Raw genomic sequence first — 22,169 nt, 5'->3', positions numbered from 1 at the left:
CTTTATTTATTTTTTAATTAACATTTTTACCTGGTGGGCTTAAAGGGGGCTCTAGCAAAAGAATCACACTGACTGAGGTGGATGTAAATGAGTATAGCTAATTACTTCTTTACATGATCAATTAATACTTTTCATATTATGTTAGTGCACCATATATACGTTTAGTTCATATAGTTGTTTTTTAATGTCATGTGACTAGAATAAAATATTCTGTCTTTTAACCATAAATTCACTGATGTTCCCTTTAAGCCCACCTGTTCCCATTAAGCCCACTTTACTGTGTTTCAGTGGGGATTTTCTCCCTTTTGGCCTTTGAACCATTTTCCTCCATAATTTTGACCACACCTGATGAATCAGCTCCATAATTCAGATAATTAATACCCACATTTAAATATCAGTGATATTGCATAGGTCAATTCATTCTGGATAGGCCTGTGTTCTATCTTAACATTAGCAATAATTTTTTAATCTTTACTTTTCAGATGAGTTTTAGTTTAAGATGACTAAAACACGAAAGAAATACAGTTCATGCCCACGCATGATAGAAACGCAAGTTCATCCTCTGCAAAGCAGGGCTGTAGGGACATGGACCATTCTATTTGCGCAATCATGAGGTCGTTGAAAATCTACAAAAACAAGATGAAAGCCACGAATGACTTGTTAGCGTAAGACAAAGACAACCACAACGTGCCTATTTCAAATGCCATTTACAGGCCATAGTATAGGAGTGGAGACAAAATGAAAATAGCTATTGAGAGCTAAGAGATTACAGATTTGAATAGAACAAGTTTGTATTGTTAAGATTTTTTAAATATATATTTATTTATCAACAAATCATGAAGTGGGCTTATTTGGAACACCCATGGGCTTAAAGGGTACGTTAGGTACCCATTAAGCCCATGCCAGACTTTTGACATATTTTGACAAATTAAACAATAAAAACATTAGAAATTGGTATAAATGAATTATTGACACTTCAAATGAGAGATTAGACTTTCATTTTAACTAAAATGTTCTCACTTAAATTGGGGCAGTATACATTAAAAATGTCTGAAAAGCGGATTTGGTGGGCTTAATAAGGACGTTTACCCTACATATTGTACATACATACATAGAGAATTTTTTATCCCCATGGGGACATTTCCCTCGCAGCATATTACATTCACATTTACGAACAGACATTTATACCAAGAAACATACAATCATTCATGCAACAGAAAGGCTGGGCAGCGAAATACATACATACCAATACACATCTGTTCCATGCTGCCGATTTAAGAGGGCAGATGGCCACTCAGCCATTTTTTCAATGAGGACTTAAAGCTAACTACAATGAATCATCTTAATGCTCATTGGTAGCCCATTCTACAGAATGGCAGCTGAGTACAGGAAGGTGTCCTTCCCCATTCAGCTCTGACTTGAACCTAAAGGGAACCAAATCAGTTGTGCTCCTTCCTGTGACGTAATTATGGTTTTCCCTAGTACGGGTAAAGTAGTTGCACAGGTACTTTGGGACAACATTATAGACAATCCTGTGAGCTAGACACAATTTAATCTGCAAAACTCTCTCTTCCACTCTCAGCCATCTGAGGCTGATAAAATGAGCTGGAAGGAGATGCGTCCTAGATGGAAGTTTAAGGATCATTCATACCAATTTGTTTTGCGATGTCTGGAACTTCTTTTTGAGAATCATAGGTGCACTGGTATACCAGGAAAGGCATGCATAATCAAAACTAGGAATACCGCCTAGGCTACATATGGTACATACATACATAGAGAATTTTTTATCCCCATGGGGACATTTACGAACAGACATTTATACCAAGAAACATACAATCATTCATGCAACAGAAAGGCTGGGCAGCGAAATACATACATACCAATACACATCTGTTCCATGCTGCCGATTTAAGAGGGCAGATGGCCACTCAGCCATTTTTTCAATGAGGACTTAAAGCTAACTACAATGAATCATCTTAATGCTCATTGGTAGCCCATTCTACAGAATGGCAGCTGAGTACAGGAAGGTGTCCTTCCCCATTCAGCTCTGACTTGAACCTAAAGGGAACCAAATCAGTTGTGCTCCTTCCTGTGACGTAATTATGGTTTTCCCTAGTACGGGTAAAGTAGTTGCACAGGTACTTTGGGACAACATTATAGACAATCCTGTGAGCTAGACACAATTTAATCTGCAAAACTCTCTCTTCACTCTCAGCCATCTGAGGCTGATAAAATGAGCTGGAAGGAGATGCGTCCTAGATGGAAGTTTAAGGATCATTCATACCAATTTGTTTTGCGATGTCTGGAACTTCTTTTTGAGAATCATAGGTGCACTGGTATACCAGGAAAGGCATGCATAATCAAAACTAGGAATACCGCCTAGGGTAAACGTCCCTATTAAGCCCACGTACCATATAAGCCCACTTGCAACTTCTGAGTCAAATTTTTAAAAACTACATTATCATTTTTTGCTGTGTGATGTTTTTTCAAATGAAGCTGCTTGTTACGTAAACGACACTTTTTATTGTAAGTCAATCACATTTATCGATATTGAGTCATCGAAGCACATGTGTGGCATGTGCCTGCTGATCCCAGAATAAGTTGCAAAAAAACTTAGGTGATTTTGGTACCCTCAGAAAATAACTTTTTTTGTATATTTCTACTCCTGTTTTTGGAAAGTACTCACTTGTTATCAAAATGTAAGTGATTAGTGTTTTGAATGAGACATGTGTTAGAATATTACCTGAATTAGAAATATTGTGTCTTTTGAAATCAAAATATGAGTTTTAGCACGCTAGCAAACAGACCACATGCTGCATCAATACAGTAGCTACATAGTATGGTTCATTGCAATGACATAAAGCATGATAATCATGTATAGTTTATATTTTTGTATGCAGTTTATATTATTATACTGTTAAATAGACAATAAATGTGTATGTTTATCTTTATTTATTTTTTAATTAACATTTTTACCTGGTGGGCTTAAAGGGGGCTCTAGCAAAAGAATCACACTGACTGAGGTGGATGTAAATGAGTATAGCTAATTACTTCTTTACATGATCAATTAATACTTTTCATATTATGTTAGTGCACCATATATACGTTTAGTTCATATAGTTGTTTTTTAATGTCATGTGACTAGAATAAAATATTCTGTCTTTTAACCATAAATTCACTGATGTTCCCTTTAAGCCCACCTGTTCCCATTAAGCCCACTTTACTGTGTTTCAGTGGGGATTTTCTCCCTTTTGGCCTTTGAACCATTTTCCTCCATAATTTTGACCACACCTGATGAATCAGCTCCATAATTCAGATAATTAATACCCACATTTAAATATCAGTGATATTGCATAGGTCAATTCATTCTGGATAGGCCTGTGTTCTATCTTAACATTAGCAATAATTTTTTAATCTTTACTTTTCAGATGAGTTTTAGTTTAAGATGACTAAACACGAAAGATATACAGTTCATGCCCACGCATGATAGAAACGCAAGTTCATCCTCTGCAAAGCAGGGCTGTAGGGACTGGACCATTCTATTTGCGCAATCATGAGGTCGTTGAAAATCTACAAAAACAAGATGAAAGCCACGAATGACTTGTTAGCGTAAGACAAAGACAACCACAACGTGGGCAACAGCATTGAAAAAACAAATAAAAGAAAGCTAGACCAACCCTATAACTATGTTATGTTACATACCCAAGATGGCGCATGGAGCAAATGAAGCCTTACTAAAACGATACAATCCCTCAAAGAGCATAGGCCTACGTTTAGTCTAGGAGAAGTAGAAATTGCAGAAATGTTGACATCTTTCTTGTTATTTTGTTTAAGTTATAGGCTATGATACATGAGCTTCAATATGTTATGCCTGATTCTCCTCATAATGAACTGTATTTTTAATGGTTACTCCACAATGAACTGAAGTTTAAAATGTGTTTTACAATGTTTTCAAAACTACTATCCTAAATGTGATTAACATTGAAAAGTTATTGTTCAATTGTAAATCCTGAAATTGACTCATTTACTATCCTTAGAACATTTGATTGAACCTGAATAGTTTTCGTTCATCAGTCGGTCTTCAGAAATCTTCATAAAAAACCTGCACTTTTCAACAGCTGACTGGACCAGAAATTTTGGCTCAATTTCAAATGACCAAAAGCACACAGTAGATAGAGATACAGACAAAATGACAACACATATTGAAAGATGAAGTATTGAAGAGTAATTTCCACTATAGTTTTGATTTTGGTCGTAAATAGTTTTTTGGCTACATTCCAAAGAAGACATGTTGTAAGTTTAGCTTTTTCTGTCTTGACAACACAGCAGAAAGGCTGGTCATGCCTATTTCAAATGCCATTTACAGGCCATAGTATAGGAGTGGAGACAAAATGAAAATAGCTATTGAGAGCTAAGAGATTACAGATTTGAATAGAACAAGTTTGTATTGTTAAGATTTTTTAAATATATATTTATTTATCAACAAATCATGAAGTGGGCTTATTTGGAACACCCATGGGCTTAAAGGGTACGTTAGGTACCCATTAAGCCCATGCCAGACTTTTGACATATTTTGACAAATTAAACAATAAAAACATTAGAAATTGGTATAAATGAATTATTGACACTTCAAATGAGAGATTAGACTTTCATTATAACTAAAATGTTCTCACTTAAATTGGGGCAGTATACATTAAAAATGTCTGAAAAGCGGATTTGGTGGGCTTAATAGGGACGTTTACCCTACATATTGTACATACATACATAGAGAATTTTTTATCCCCATGGGGACATTTCCCTCGCAGCATATGACATTCACATTTACGAACAGACATTTATACCAAGAAACATACAATCATTCATGCAACAGAAAGGCTGGGCAGCGAAATACATACATACCAATACACATCTGTTCCATGCTGCCGATTTAAGAGGGCAGATGGCCACTCAGCCATTTTTTCAATGAGGACTTAAAGCTAACTACAATGAATCATCTTAATGCTCATTGGTAGCCCATTCTACAGAATGGCAGCTGAGTACAGGAAGGTGTCCTTCCCCATTCAGCTCTGACTTGAACCTAAAGGGAACCAAATCAGTTGTGCTCCTTCCTGTGACGTAATTATGGTTTTCCCTAGTACGGGTAAAGTAGTTGCACAGGTACTTTGGGACAACATTATAGACAATCCTGTGAGCTAGACACAATTTAATCTGCAAAACTCTCTCTTCCACTCTCAGCCATCTGAGGCTGATAAAATGAGCTGGAAGGAGATGCGTCCTAGATGGAAGTTTAAGGATCATTCATACCAATTTGTTTTGCGATGTCTGGAACTTCTTTTTGAGAATCATAGGTGCACTGGTATACCAGGAAAGGCATGCATAATCAAAACTAGGAATACCGCCTAGGCTACATATTGTACATACATACATAGAGAATTTTTTATCCCCATGGGGACATTTCCCTCGCAGCATATTACATTCACATTTACGAACAGACATTTATACCAAGAAACATACAATCATTCATGCAACAGAAAGGCTGGGCAGCGAAATACATACATACCAATACACATCTGTTCCATGCTGCCGATTTAAGAGGGCAGATGGCCACTCAGCCATTTTTCAATGAGGACTTAAAGCTAACTACAATGAATCATCTTAATGCTCATTGGTAGCCCATTCTACAGAATGGCAGCTGAGTACAGGAAGGTGTCCTTCCCCATTCAGCTCTGACTTGAACCTAAAGGGAACCAAATCAGTTGTGCTCCTTCCTGTGACGTAATTATGGTTTTCCCTAGTACGGGTAAAGTAGTTGCACAAGTACTTTGGGACAACATTATAGACAATCCTGTGAGCTAGACACAATTTAATCTGCAAAACTCTCTCTTCCACTCTCAGCCATCTGAGGCTGATAAAATGAGCTGGAAGGAGATGCGTCCTAGATGGAAGTTTAAGGATCATTCATACCAATTTGTTTTGCGATGTCTGGAACTTCTTTTTGAGAATCATAGGTGCACTGGTATACCAGGAAAGGCATGCATAATCAAAACTAGGAATACCGCCTAGGCTACATATTGTACATACATACATAGAGAATTTTTTATCCCCATGGGGACATTTACGAACAGACATTTATACCAAGAAACATACAATCATTCATGCAACAGAAAGGCTGGGCAGCGAAATACATACATACCAATACACATCTGTTCCATGCTGCCGATTTAAGAGGGCAGATGGCCACTCAGCCATTTTTCAATGAGGACTTAAAGCTAACTACAATGAATCATCTTAATGCTCATTGGTAGCCCATCTACAGAATGGCAGCTGAGTACAGGAAGGTGTCCTTCCCCATTCAGCTCTGACTTGAACCTAAAGGGAACCAAATCAGTTGTGCTCCTTCCTGTGACGTAATTATGGTTTTCCCTAGTACGGGTAAAGTAGTTGCACAGGTACTTTGGGACAACATTATAGACAATCCTGTGAGCTAGACACAATTTAATCTGCAAAACTCTCTCTTCCACTCTCAGCCATCTGAGGCTGATAAAATGAGCTGGAAGGAGATGCGTCCTAGATGGAAGTTTAAGGATCATTCATACCAATTTGTTTTGCGATGTCTGGAACTTCTTTTTGAGAATCATAGGTGCACTGGTATACCAGGAAAGGCATGCATAATCAAAACTAGGAATACCGCCTAGGCTACATATTGTACATACATACATAGAGAATTTTTTATCCCCATGGGGACATTTCCCTCGCAGCATATTACATTCACATTTACGAACAGACATTTATACCAAGAAACATACAATCATTCATGCAACAGAAAGGCTGGGCAGCGAAATACATACATACCAATACACATCTGTTCCATGCTGCCGATTTAAGAGGGCAGATGGCCACTCAGCCATTTTTTCAATGAGGACTTAAAGCTAACTACAATGAATCATCTTAATGCTCATTGGTAGCCCATTCTACAGAATGGCAGCTGAGTACAGGAAGGTGTCCTTCCCCATTCAGCTCTGACTTGAACCTAAAGGGAACCAAATCAGTTGTGCTCCTTCCTGTGACGTAATTATGGTTTTCCCTAGTACGGGTAAAGTAGTTGCACAGGTACTTTGGGACAACATTATAGACAATCCTGTGAGCTAGACACAATTTAATCTGCAAAACTCTCTCTTCCACTCTCAGCCATCTGAGGCTGATAAAATGAGCTGGAAGGAGATGCGTCCTAGATGGAAGTTTAAGGATCATTCATACCAATTTGTTTTGCGATGTCTGGAACTTCTTTTTGAGAATCATAGGTGCACTGGTATACCAGGAAAGGCATGCATAATCAAAACTAGGAATACCGCCTAGGGTAAACGTCCCTATTAAGCCCACGTACCATATAAGCCCACTTGCAACTTCTGAGTCAAATTTTTAAAAACTACATTATCATTTTTTGCTGTGTGATGTTTTTTCAAATGAAGCTGCTTGTTACGTAAACGACACTTTTTATTGTAAGTCAATCACATTTATCGATATTGAGTTATCGAAGCACATGTGTGGCATGTGCCTGCTGATCCCAGAATAAGTTGCAAAAAAACTTAGGTGATTTTGGTACCCTCAGAAAATAACTTTTTTTGTATATTTCTAATCCTGTTTTTGGAAAGTACTCACTTGTTATCAAAATGTAAGTGATTAGTGTTTTGAATGAGACATGTGTTAGAATATTACCTGAATTAGAAATATTGTGTCTTTTGAAATCAAAATATGAGTTTTAGCACGCTAGCAAACAGACCACATGCTGCATCAATACAGTAGCTACATAGTATGGTTCATTGCAATGACATAAAGCATGATAATCATGTATAGTTTATATTTTTGTATGCAGTTTATATTATTATACTGTTAAATAGACAATAAATGTGTATGTTTATCTTTATTTATTTTTTAATTAACATTTTTACCTGGTGGGCTTAAAGGGGGCTCTAGCAAAAGAATCACACTGACTGAGGTGGATGTAAATGAGTATAGCTAATTACTTCTTTACATGATCAATTAATACTTTTCATATTATGTTAGTGCACCATATATACGTTTAGTTCATATAGTTGTTTTTTAATGTCATGTGACTAGAATAAAATATTCTGTCTTTTAACCATAAATTCACTGATGTTCCCTTTAAGCCCACCTGTTCCCATTAAGCCCACTTTACTGTGTTTCAGTGGGGATTTTCTCCCTTTTGGCCTTTGAACCATTTTCCTCCATAATTTTGACCACACCTGATGAATCAGCTCCATAATTCAGATAATTAATACCCACATTTAAATATCAGTGATATTGCATAGGTCAATTCATTCTGGATAGGCCTGTGTTCTATCTTAACATTAGCAATAATTTTTTAATCTTTACTTTTCAGATGAGTTTTAGTTTAAGATGACTAAAACACGAAAGAAATACAGTTCATGCCCACGCATGATAGAAACGCAAGTTCATCCTCTGCAAAGCAGGGCTGTAGGGACATGGACCATTCTATTTGCGCAATCATGAGGTCGTTGAAAATCTACAAAAACAAGATGAAAGCCACGAATGACTTGTTAGCGTAAGACAAAGACAACCACAACGTGCCTATTTCAAATGCCATTTACAGGCCATAGTATAGGAGTGGAGACAAAATGAAAATAGCTATTGAGAGCTAAGAGATTACAGATTTGAATAGAACAAGTTTGTATTGTTAAGATTTTTTAAATATATATTTATTTATCAACAAATCATGAAGTGGGCTTATTTGGAACACCCATGGGCTTAAAGGGTACGTTAGGTACCCATTAAGCCCATGCCAGACTTTTGACATATTTTGACAAATTAAACAATAAAAACATTAGAAATTGGTATAAATGAATTATTGACACTTCAAATGAGAGATTAGACTTTCATTTTAACTAAAATGTTCTCACTTAAATTGGGGCAGTATACATTAAAAATGTCTGAAAAGCGGATTTGGTGGTGCTTAATAGGAGTTTACCCTACATATTGTACATACATACATAGAGAATTTTTTATCCCCATGGGGACATTTCCCTCGCAGCATATTACATTCACATTTACGAACAGACATTTATACCAAGAAACATACAATCATTCATGCAACAGAAAGGCTGGGCAGCGAAATACATACATACCAATACACATCTGTTCCATGCTGCCGATTTAAGAGGGCAGATGGCCACTCAGCCATTTTTTCAATGAGGACTTAAAGCTAACTACAATGAATCATCTTAATGCTCATTGGTAGCCCATTCTACAGAATGGCAGCTGAGTACAGGAAGGTGTCCTTCCCCATTCAGCTCTGACTTGAACCTAAAGGGAACCAAATCAGTTGTGCTCCTTCCTGTGACGTAATTATGGTTTTCCCTAGTACGGGTAAAGTAGTTACACAGGTACTTTGGGACAACATTATAGACAATCCTGTGAGCTAGACACAATTTAATCTGCAAAACTCTCTCTTCCACTCTCAGCCATCTGAGGCTGATAAAATGAGCTGGAAGGAGATGCGTCCTAGATGGAAGTTTAAGGATCATTCATACCAATTTGTTTTGCGATGTCTGGAACTTCTTTTTGAGAATCATAGGTGCACTGGTATACCAGGAAAGGCATGCATAATCAAAACTAGGAATATCGCCTAGGCTACATATTGTACATACATACATAGAGAATTTTTTATCCCCATGGGGACATTTCCCTCGCAGCATATTACATTCACATTTACGAACAGACATTTATACCAAGAAACATACAATCATTCATGCAACAGAAAGGCTGGGCAGCGAAATACATACATACCAATACACATCTGTTCCATGCTGCCGATTTAAGAGGGCAGATGGCCACTCAGCCATTTTTTCAATGAGGACTTAAAGCTAACTACAATTAATCATCTTAATGCTCATTGGTAGCCCATTCTACAGAATGGCAGCTGAGTACAGGAAGGTGTCCTTCCCCATTCAGCTCTGACTTGAACCTAAAGGGAACCAAATCAGTTGTGCTCCTTCCTGTGACGTAATTATGGTTTTCCCTAGTACGGGTAAAGTAGTTGCACAGGTACTTTGGGACAACATTATAGACAATCCTGTGAGCTAGACACAATTTAATCTGCAAAACTCTCTCTTCTACTCTCAGCCATCTGAGGCTGATAAAATGAGCTGGAAGGAGATGCGTCCTAGATGGAAGTTTAAGGATCATTCATACCAATTTGTTTTGCGATGTCTGGAACTTCTTTTTGAGAATCATAGGTGCACTGGTATACCAGGAAAGGCATGCATAATCAAAACTAGGAATACCGCCTAGGGTAAACGTCCCTATTAAGCCCACGTACCATATAAGCCCACTTGCAACTTCTGAGTCAAATTTTAAAAAACTACATTATCATTTTTTGCTGTGTGATGTTTTTTCAAATGAAGCTGCTTGTTACGTAAACGACACTTTTTATTGTAAGTCAATCACATTTATCGATATTGAGTTATCGAAGCACATGTGTGGCATGTGCCTGCTGATCCCAGAATAAGTTGCAAAAAAACTTAGGTGATTTTGGTACCCTCAGAAAATAACATTTTTTGTATATTTCTACTCCTGTTTTTGGAAAGTACTCACTTGTTATCAAAATGTAAGTGATTAGTGTTTTGAATGAGACATGTGTTAGAATATTACCTGAATTAGAAATATTGTGTCTTTTGAAATCAAAATATGAGTTTTAGCACGCTAGCAAACAGACCACATGCTGCATCAATACAGTAGCTACATAGTATGGTTCATTGCAATGACATAAAGCATGATAATCATGTATGGTTTATATTTTTGTATGCAGTTTATATTATTATACTGTTAAATAGACAATAAATGTGTATGTTTATCTTTATTTATTTTTTAATTAACATTTTTACCTGGTGGGCTTAAAGGGGACTCTAGCAAAAGAATCACACTGACTGAGGTGGATGTAAATGAGTATAGCTAATTACTTCTTTACATGATCAATTAATACTTTTCATATTATGTTAGTGCACCATATATACATTTAGTTCATATAGTTGTTTTTTAATGTCATGTGACTAGAATAAAATATTCTGTCTTTTAACCATAAATTCACTGATGTTCCCTTTAAGCCCACCTGTTCCCATTAAGCCCACTTTACTGTGTTTCAGTGGGGATTTTCTCCCTTTTGGCCTTTGAACCATTTTCCTCCCTAATTTTGACCTCACCTGATGAATCAGCTCCATAATTCAGATAATTAATACCCACATTTAAATATCAGTGATATTGCATAGGTCAATTCATTCTGGATAGGCCTGTGTTCTATCTTAACATTAGCAATAATTTTTTAATCTTTACTTTTCAGATGAGTTTTAGTTTAAGATGACTAAAGCACGAAAGAAATACAGTTCATGCCCATGCATGATAGAAACGCAAGTTCATCCTCTGCAAAGCAGGGCTGTAGGGACCTGGACCATTCTATTTGCGCAATCATGAGGTCGTTGAAAATCTACAAAAACAAGATGAAAGCCACGAATGACTTGTTAGCGTAAGACAAAGACAACCACAACGTGGGCAACAGATTGAAACAAACAAATAAAAGAAAGCTTAGACCACCCTATAACCTATGTTATGTTACACTACTAAGATGGCGCATGGAGCAAATGATAGCCTTACTAAAAACGATACAATCACCTCAAAGAGCATAGGCCTACGTTTAGTCTAGGAGAAAGTAGAAATTGCAGAAATGTTGACATCTTTCTTGTTTATTTTGTTTAAGTTATAGGCTAATGATACATGAGCTTCAATATGTTATGCCTGATGTCTCCTCATAATGAACTGTATGTTTTAATGTTACTCCACAATGAACTGAATGGTTTTAAAATGTGTTTTTACAAAGTTTTCAAACTACTATCCTAAATGTGATTAACATTTGAAAAGTTATTGTTCAATTGTAAATCCTGAAATTGACTCATTTACTATCCTTAGAACATTAGTATTGAACCTGAAATAGTTTTTCGTTCAGTCAGTCGGTCTTCAGAAATCTTCATAAAAACACCTGCACTTTCAACCAGCTGACTGGACCAGAAATTTTGGCCAATTTCAAATGCCAAAAGCACACAGTAGGATAGAGATACAGACAAAATGACAACACATATTGAAAGATGAAGTATTGAAGAGTAATTTCCACTATAGTTTTGATTTTGTTCGTAAATAGTTTTTTGGCTACATTCCAAAGAAGACATGTTGTAAGTTTAGCTTTTTCTGTCTTGACAACACAGCAGAAAGGCTGGTGTTGGAAAACATGGGAGCCACAGTTCTACCCTTCTGAGGTGTCTCACATTGTAGTGGGACAGCTGCAGATAGGATTGATTGTTTACCACCACACTCATTTAAATTGACCTTTTATCACACCCTTTGTGCTACATCCTCTCCCTTTGGTATGCAGTATCCTCTACCCCCTACTTCAGTCCAACTTCCCCACACCTTGTCTCTTCCCCCCCCCCAATGTCTGATTACCTCGCCCCCCCTTCCCCATTCACACCCTTTGTGCTACATCCTCTCCCTTTGGTATGCAGTATCCTCTACCCCTACTTCAGTCCAACTTCCCCACACCTTGTTTCTTCCCCCCCAATGTCTGATTACCTCGCCCCCCCTTCCCCATGATGTGTTTAAAGATAACCATTTGGCCCTTTGTTCCCTTGAAGGAACAGGGTATAAGTATTCACTGTCTCCGTCATTTGTCGGTTCTGTGTTTATCTGTACTTGGGTAACAGACCCACTAGTTCCTTTGCTACATTAAACAACCTATTTTGAAACGAAGACGTGCCTGCATTTATTTTTCTACTTACAAAAGTACGGCGGAACAAATCGAACTCTTAAAAATTCCACATTATGGCGAGCCAGCCCAAATCCGTCGTTCTTGTTGCGTTTTTTCAAAAAAAAAAAAAAAAAAAAAAAACCGGGGAGGCTGACATTCGCGTGTGGCACTGGCCTACAGAAGAGACTCTTTTTTACGTTGACACCGAATTCAAGAAAGGATTACAGTAAGAGGACTGTTTTGGAAGCCATTTGCCAACGCTGAAGGAAAAACGGACTTGAAGGCACGGAACGGACCACGTACATTTGTGAGTATGAAATATTTATGTATGTAATATTGTAGAGGAATAGTTACGGAAATTGTGTAATGTTTTAAAATACAAGTGGTCAGAATTGATTGTACATGTGTACAGTGTTCTAGACAGGGGCTTGTATAAAGTTACACAGACCTTGGACAATTTCAAGTACCAAAAGTTTGTTTGTCCATTGTACAGGAGTTTAGTAATGGAGGTGAATGGTTGGAAATCGTGGGCCGCTATGTTGTTGAACAAACATTGTAAGGAGGGTCCTTACAACGTACCACAGGAAGTAGATGTTGTTGAATATCTTCAAACTGCTTGTGAGCAGCGCAATGAAAAGAAGAAAAATAAGAAAACAAGACAGGCTAACTGTGTGATGGCTATGGTCCAAACGATTAAGTTTTTGACCGATAAAGTTGTAGAGGTTCCTAAATTGCGAGGTGAAGTTGAAAGTTTGAATAAAGCATTGGAGGTAAATTCAAAGGAGTTGGAAGCATCTGTCGCAGAACGTATATTACATGCCACAACACACTTAGAATTTAGAAAAGAAATTTGCCGGTTGAGGGAGAAATTGAGTACCACAACGGCAGAATTGGTTAAAACGCAGGGACAGTTACGCGATGCTCAGGTGGCATATAAAGAGTTATGGAATGTGTCTGGGGAGAATAAGGATAGAGCGATTGTACAGAAGTTAAGATTGTTGAAGGAAAAAATGACAAAGCAAAAATTCACAAATACTGTAATGAAACGGCGAGTGGCAGCGCTTGGTTTAGGGACAGTAGAGGAGCACAGTGAGTCAGAATACAGTTCTGAAGATGATGAATGGGAAGTCAGACAGGCGAATACGGCAACTCTTTTGTTAGATGTCGATAATGAAGAAAGCGATGATAGAAGTTTAGAAGAGCCGGAATGGCATGCTGGTGGTACAGAATGTAGTGCATCTGTTGTCGACTCACTTCGTTCTAGTCGCCGACGGGTGGTTTCCAGAAGCGCTAGATCACCCAAAGCGACTAAATCAGTCGGGACAAAAAACACAAAAATAATTACACGCCGAGTTCGTACGAGTGGAACGCATAATCCTATTAATGAGGCTATCACATATGAATATGAAGATCAGCAGGTTGATCGCGATCTTACACTGTCGGAGTTGACTACACTGCAACAACAACTTCCCACATGGGACGGAGTTAGTGACCCGACTGCAATTGCTGAAAAGGTGCAAACACTGCAGCGAATGCACGCACTAACGGACAAGGACTGTTGTAAATTGTTACAATCTGTGCTTCCTACATCGGTTACTATTCCGTTAGAATTCATTCAGGGTCAGGGAAACCCTGTTGTTTTCCCCAGTCATGACGCGAGGTTAAGGATAATGAGCGAGACTGTGGGACATCGCGTTATAGCTGACATGAGTAAAATTCTTGAGTTTGTACCGAAGGAAGGGCAGCACCCCACTGACTTTCTTAGAACATTTATAAGTGTGTTCAATCGAAACAGAGTTGGAGGGAACAGAGCGCTATTGACAGGTGACGACCCGGTATTCTGGAGTTTAGTAATAAGTAAATACAAAGATCTCGTCTCCCCTACCTGTCAACATTTATTGTTACAATTCAATAGGGAAATGAGTGCACAGCCAGTCAGACAACACATAGGCAGGGATATCCAGGACTGTTTAACCGTGTGGAATGAGTCCCAACTCAGTTCTTCCCCCAAACAGAGCTCTAGGAAAAGGATTGCGCCAATAGCATCTAACGAGGGTCAGGTAAAATTTAATTGTTTTAACTGTGGGAAGCCAGGCCACATTCAAAATGAGTGTAAGAGCCCCCGGGTGTGTAATAATTGCAAGCGTGTTGGTCATTCCAAGCGACAGTGCTGGGCAAAAGGAGGTGGGATGGAAGGAAAGGGACCAAAACAGCTGGGTGTGCAACAGCCTCAGACAGAACAGCCCCAGATTGAAGGCACTGTTACATACACAGACCTATTGTCTATTCTTAAGGCACATGCTGATCAAAGCACACAGAAAGGCTCTGGGAATCTCTTTCATAGTCCAGCTCCACAATGACGGTGTCAAGCCTCAGTTTCAGCGGTGAGTAATCTGCAAATAGATCAGGAAGGTCGCCCCTGTGTTACGGTTTTGGTTGGAGGCTATCAAGACAAATTTTTGGTTGACACAGGAGCAGCTTGCTCATTAACTCACCGAACTAATTTTCCTCAGAGTGGTAAAACAGTCCAGCTAATGGGAGTGGGAGGCAACGCATTACTAGCCCAAATCTCAACTCCACAGACATTACAGATTGGTGATATATCTTTTGATTTACCATTATGTATGGTCAGAACCCATGAAGGGAACATCCTGGGTTCAGATGCAATAACAAAAGGACGTTTAGTCATTGATTTAGCTAATAATGTTCTTTGGCAGGGCCCAACAGATCCACAGGGGTGCAAGGTACCTATGACCATTGCTGATACCCATTCTGTTCACACAGTGAAAAACCCTATGGTTTATGATGTAGTTGGCTTACTGCAAACATCCGATGCAACTCTAGCTAATATCATAGATAAACACAAAGGAGTGTGGGCAACACATAAGCATGACTGTGGGAGAGTTTCTAACATGCAGGTTGCTGTCCGAGGCGCAGATCCTCCCCCACAGAAACAGTACCCCTATCCCAAGTCAGCAGAGACAGCTGTACAATTAACAATAAAATCTCTTTTGCAGCAAGGTGTGATCAGAGAATGCATCTCAACATGTAATGCCCCTGTGTGGCCAGTAAAGAAACCTGATGGTTCTTGGAGATTAACTGTTGATTACAGGCAGCTGAATAAACACACCCCCAGTGCCACACCATTGGTAGCAAGCAACCCTGATATGATGTCTCAGTTGCGGGGTTCTGCAAAAGTCTATTCGACTCTTGATGTATCAAATGGTTTTTGGAGCATTCCAGTACACATGGATAGTCAATACAAATTTGCTTTCTCTTTCAGAGACACGCAGTACACATGGGTAGGCTTACCACAAGGTTTTCACAACTCACCTACCTTGTTTCATCAATGTATGGCTAACATTTTGCAGGGCTGCTCACAACCACACAATGTTGTTCAATATGTTGATGACATCTTGCTCCAATCAGATACCGAGGAAGAACATTATGAGCTGCTGGACGAGATCCTTACACTCTTGGAAAAAGCGGGCCTAAAACTTAACCCAAAAAAGGCATTACTAATGAAACAGTCTGTTTGTTTCCTAGGAGTAAAAATTCAGACAGGAGGACGGACTCCTGATCCAGCTAAAGTAGAACTTGTACAAGCATTGCCACGACCATACACTGTCACAGCATTGCGCTCTTTCCTGGGAATTGTGGGGTTTTGCCGGGACTTTATAGAAGGTTACAGTGAACTAGCTGCCCCTCTCTATAGGCATTTAAAAGACAACCCAGGAAAGAATGATTTGCTAGAATGGGATGCGGCATCACAGACTGCCTTCATAAGTTTGAAAAAAACACTTGCTTCAGCTCCTGCTTTACGCAGTCCAGATCACACACAACCCTTCATCATTGAGGTAGTTGTCTCCACTGTTAGCATCAAAGCAGTGCTTATGCAAGAAGTTCATGGCAAACACATCCCAATTGGTTACTTTTCGCGAGTACTAACACCTGTTGAAAGGTCATTTGATCAGTGCACAAAGCAGATATTGGGAGTACACTGGATAGTCGCACACACTGAATACATCTGTGGTTTCAACCCACTCATTCTGCACACGCCACATACGCCGGTGGCATTGCTAATAAGAGGGCAAGTGAAAGGGGTATCGGCCCAGCGGTGGGGACGATGGGTTACAGAACTCCAACATAAAAACATACAGGTCAAGCATTCCACAAGCTATCAATTAGCTAATATGTTAGACTATGAGGGGGAGCCACACCTTTGCATGTCAGTACAACAACAGGTAGCAGCGGGGCCCATCCGTACAATACCACTGGCAGACTCCTCTGCGGTGTTTGTAGATGGTTCTCGCTATTATCAAATGGGACAGTACTATACTGGAGCAGCATGTTGGGCACCCCAGTTAGGAAAAGAGGTATTGATCAAATGTAAACCCACGGATTCAGCGCAAAAAGCTGAGGTTATTGCAGTAATTGCAGCGTTACAGGAGTTCACAGGGCGAATTACTATCTTCTCAGACAGTGCTTTTGTTTGCAACTCCCTCACTGAATATCTCCCTGTTTGGCAGAAAAGAGGCTTTTGTACGGCAGAAGGGAAATCATTGACTCACCACAGTGAGCTACAAACAATTTGGGACCTAGCGCATGAGAGAGAGAGAGACACGGTAGCCATATGTAAGGTCAAAGCACATCAAAAACATGGCTCCACTACTGAAGGGGATAATAATAACAAAGTGGACGTCTTGGCAAAAGAAGCCGCTGTTTCAGGCATCCCATGGCACTACCAACTTCCCAATGTCTCTGTTGAACCTGTGAAACTATCACAACCGCTTGCACTCAATCTGGAAGAATGCCAGGCCACAGACAAAGATATTGTAGAGGTTATTGATGCCATCCGACAACAAACACAACTTCCAGAACCATATGTACATCACACAGCAAATTTGATCATATTTGAGGATGTATTGTACTACAATAATCCAGGGCCTGTTTGGGTAACACCCTCTATGCTTCGTAAGGAGCTAGTTTTATTCATGCACAAAACTTCAGGTCATGCATCACCAGCGAAGGTAATAGATTTATTGCAGAGCTGCTACTGGTGGCCCAGTATAAAAACAGATGTAGCTCACCACTTGGCACTCTGCCTTGTATGTGCTCAGATGAACCCTGCACCTACACATCGCAAGGTTCCCATGGGCACCTCCCACTTGAATGATGGCCCATGGGAAACTCTCCAGATTGACTACACAGGTCCGTTACCTACAGCAAAAGGAGGATATCGGTTTCTCCTTGTGGTAGTAGATATGTTCACTCGCTGGGTAGAGGCATTCCCTACCAGGAGGAGTGATGCTGCCACTACAGCTCGTGTCTTGTGGGAACAGGTGTTCTCACGATGGGGATTTCCAAAACGATTGGAAAGTGACAACGGGGCACCATTTATTTCAGAATTAATGCTGCACCTTTGTACGTTCTTAGGGGTAGAAAGACACTTCCACATTCCCTATCATCCGCAATCTAGTGGTATGGTTGAACGATTCAATCGCACTATAAAACAAGGCCTCAAAAAAGCTGTAATTGATGCAACAGATGAACTGAAAAAATCTGCTTCTAATTGGGTTTCGGCACTCCCAGGGGTACTAATGGCTATTAGGGCGACACGGGTACGTACTACTGGTTACAGCCCCTTTGAGCTTATGACAGGCAGGCCAATGCAGATTTCACATCCCTCGGGCGTTCCTCTTCCCATCACCACAAGAGCCACACATGATGAGTTTCTTACCCAAGTGCAGCAAGCACTTCAGAGTAAGCTTCTAAATGCAGCCAACAAGATGGGAGCAGCCCATCATTACACAGCACAGGCCTATTCCCCCACATACAGAGTGAATTTTCAAATTGGGGATCAGGTGATGCTTAAAAACTTTTTAAAAGGGGGAGGCTGGGAAGCAAACTGGGAAGGTCCATACGAAGTTATGGACAAACTTGGTGAAACCAATTTGAAATTGGCAATAAAAAAGCGGGGTAGGCCAATACAGTATTTCTGGTATCATGGGGACCAATGCAAATTATATAACAAAGCTGAACTTGATACCAATGTCAATGTTTAAATGATTAAAACTGCATAAGAATATACACTCACACTTGGTCTTTCTCTCCCCTACAGAATTAATCGAGATCAGGACGAGGCTCCTGGTATTCAGGAACAGGTTGGAGGTCAGCACTAAGTGGGACATTCCGGTCATATTCATAAACAACACCCAATGTGTCAGGGACAATACACGCAGTTGACGTTGGATTCACCTAATGGACATCAGACAGGTGGAAAGATGGTGAAGCGTTCACAACAGAAGACACATGGAAAGTATCAAGTGAATCTTCATTTAGAACACATGATTGAGGGTGGAAGACAGCTTCCAAGAATATAAGAATTCATTGTGACAGTAAAAACACGTAATTGGACACATTATTAACGCAATAACTAGTTGGGATGAGGGACAGGATAACCTGGGGAGATGGGCCGTGGAGCATGAATGTACATATTACCCTGGCCTAACAATGATGCATCTAAATTTATACGGTTAAAAATAAATAAATAAAATAAATAATAATAATAATAATACATATATGTTGAGGATAGACAATGCCAACCTCTAAAGGAATGGGAAGACTCAAGCAGTTGGACTGAAGCAAATGTCCTCCACTGCACCCTATTCCTAGAGAAGGCATCATTCTTGGACCAGAAGAAAAGAAAAAAAAAAAGGGTTTTATAATATGATGTAAATACGGTATTCATGCATGCTGTTTATGATTGAGCTAACATCATTGTCATGTTTGATCAGTATTGTTTAAGGTTTGAACTGGTAAGGGAATGGCTGAATCAAACATTCTTACAGATTACCACATTCATACATGTTATGCATGAAAGTCATGCAATAAATTGTATCTATTAACTCTAATGAACTGTCCCCAGAGAGGAATGTGCACCCTTTAGAGGAAGTGGAGAGGGTGGTGGACCAGTGTCACTGGTGTATTCTGAGTCACCCACAGGACTTCCATATGGTAATATAAGGTGTTAATCACCCCCTGGTTTCTGGTTTACACCAGCATACACTGTTCAGATGGGGAACATTCGTTTACCTACTACTGATGCCAGTGAGTCCAACAGCTTGGCCACGTGGGATGATGCCTACCTGGTTCCTTAGTCAAATGTGTTTGCAGGTATTCATGCTCAGGTGAAGAAAGCTCTAATGGAGAGTGATTCAACACTACTCAAAACAAAAATGGAGGTGAGCTTGGCCCAGGCAGAGGCCACAGTCCTGAAGCGACAAGGATGCTCTGATGAGAACACATTTTTGGAACCGGATATTCCTGGCTATTGTAGGTCTAATAGTAATTCGTATCCTCAATGGTCAAACAGTGTTATTGCTGGCGCAAACAAAAAAAAACAGTTGGAGAAAGTCATTGATAGAAATGAAACTGTGGGATGGCTCAGAAATAACCCCTGAATAATTTGTGTGCTTTTGTTTTAATTTTTATGTTTTATTTTTGCTTCATATTCTTTTCTATACATATACCTTCGATTATAGAAGACTTTCTTATAAAAAATAAAAAAAAGTAGGGAATGTTGGAAAACATGGGAGCCACAGTTCTACCCTTCTGAGGTGTCTCACATTGTAGTGGGACAGCTGCAGATAGGATTGATTGTTTACCACCACACTCATTTAAATTGACCTTTTATCACACCCTTTGTGCTACATCCTCTCCCTTTGGTATGCAGTATCCTCTACCCCCTACTTCAGTCCAACTTCCCCACACCTTGTCTCTTCCCCCCAATGTCTGATTACCTCGCCCCCCTTCCCCATTCACACCCTTTGTGCTACATCCTCTCCCTTTGGTATGCAGTATCCTCTACCCCTACTTCAGTCCAACTTCCCCACACCTTGTTTCTTCCCCCCCCAATGTCTGACACATTGGACACTGCCGTTGTACCCTTGAGCAAGGTACTTAACCTGCATTGCTTCAGTATATATCCAGCTGTATAAATGGATACAATGTAAAGTGCTAAGTAAAAGTTGTGTAAGTCGCTCTGGATAAGAGCGTCTGCTAAATGCCTATAATGTAATGTAATGTAATGATTACCTCGCCCCCCCCCTTCCCCATGATGTGTTTAAAGATAACCATTTGGCCCTTTGTTCCCTTGAAGGAACAGGGTATAAGTATTCACTGTCTCCGTCATTTGTCGGTTCTGTGTTTATCTGTACTTGGGTAACAGACCCACTAGTTCCTTTGCTACATTAAACAACCTATTTTGAAACGAAGACGTGCCTGCATTTATTTTTCTACTTACAAAAGTACGGCGGAACAAATCGAACTCTTAAAAATTCCACAGCTGGTCATGCCTATTTCAAATGCCATTTACAGGCCATAGTATAGGAGTGGAGACAAAATGAAAATAGCTATTGAGAGCTAAGAGATTACAGATTTGAATAGAACAAGTTTGTATTGTTAAGATTTTTTAAATATATATTTATTTATCAACAAATCATGAAGTGGGCTTATTTGGAACACCCATGTACGTTAGGTACCCATTAAGCCCATGCCAGACTTTTGACATATTTTGACAAATTAAACAATAAAAACATTAGAAATTGGTATAAATGAATTATTGACACTTCAAATGAGAGATTAGACTTTCATTTTAACTAAAATGTTCTCACTTTAATTGGGGCAGTATACATTAAAAATGTCTGAAAAGCGGATTTGGTGGGCTTAATAGGGACGTTTACCCTACATATTGTACATACATACATAGAGAATTTTTTATCCCCATGGGGACATTTCCCTCGCAGCATATTACATTCACATTTACGAACAGACATTTATACCAAGAAACATACAATCATTCATGCAACAGAAAGGCTGGGCAGCGAAATACATACATACCAATACACATCTGTTCCATGCTGCCGATTTAAGAGGGCAGATGGCCACTCAGCCATTTTTTCAATGAGGACTTAAAGCTAACTACAATGAATCATCTTAATGCTCATTGGTAGCCCATTCCACAGAATGGCAGCTGAGTACAGGAAGGTGTCCTTCCCCATTCAGCTCTGACTTGAACCTAAAGGGAACCAAATCCGTTGTGCTCCTTCCTGTGACGTAATTATGGTTTTCCCTAGTACGGGTAAAGTAGTTGCACAGGTACTTTGGGACAACATTATAGACAATCCTGTGAGCTAGACACAATTTAATCTGCAAAACTCTCTCTTCCACTCTCAGCCATCTGAGGCTGATAAAATGAGCTGGAAGGAGATGCGTCCTAGATGGAAGTTTAAGGATCATTCATACCAATTTGTTTTGCGATGTCTGGAACTTCTTTTTG

The 22,169-nt window shown here is 39.4% G+C and overlaps 2 long non-coding RNA genes across 2 annotated transcripts; both read left to right on the top strand.

Moving 5' to 3' along the window:
* The first annotated feature begins 9,698 nt into the window (after positions 1–9,698).
* On the top strand, positions 9,699–21,586 carry LOC135250634 (uncharacterized). The gene is made up of 2 exons (XR_010328966.1): positions 9,699–12,254; positions 21,177–21,586. It is a non-coding gene; the product is annotated as an uncharacterized LOC135250634 (long non-coding RNA).
* Positions 13,018–19,593, top strand: LOC135250633 (uncharacterized). Its single transcript, XR_010328965.1, has 2 exons — positions 13,018–13,136; positions 18,951–19,593. It is a non-coding gene; the product is annotated as an uncharacterized LOC135250633 (long non-coding RNA).
* Positions 21,587–22,169: the final 583 nt, after the last annotated feature.

Source organism: Anguilla rostrata, chromosome 3, assembly GCF_018555375.3.
Source record: "Anguilla rostrata isolate EN2019 chromosome 3, ASM1855537v3, whole genome shotgun sequence".
NCBI classification, from domain to species: domain Eukaryota; kingdom Metazoa; phylum Chordata; class Actinopteri; order Anguilliformes; family Anguillidae; genus Anguilla; species Anguilla rostrata.
The sequence above is the reverse complement of the archived record's forward strand: the minus strand, read 5'-3'. Positions and strand labels throughout refer to the sequence as shown.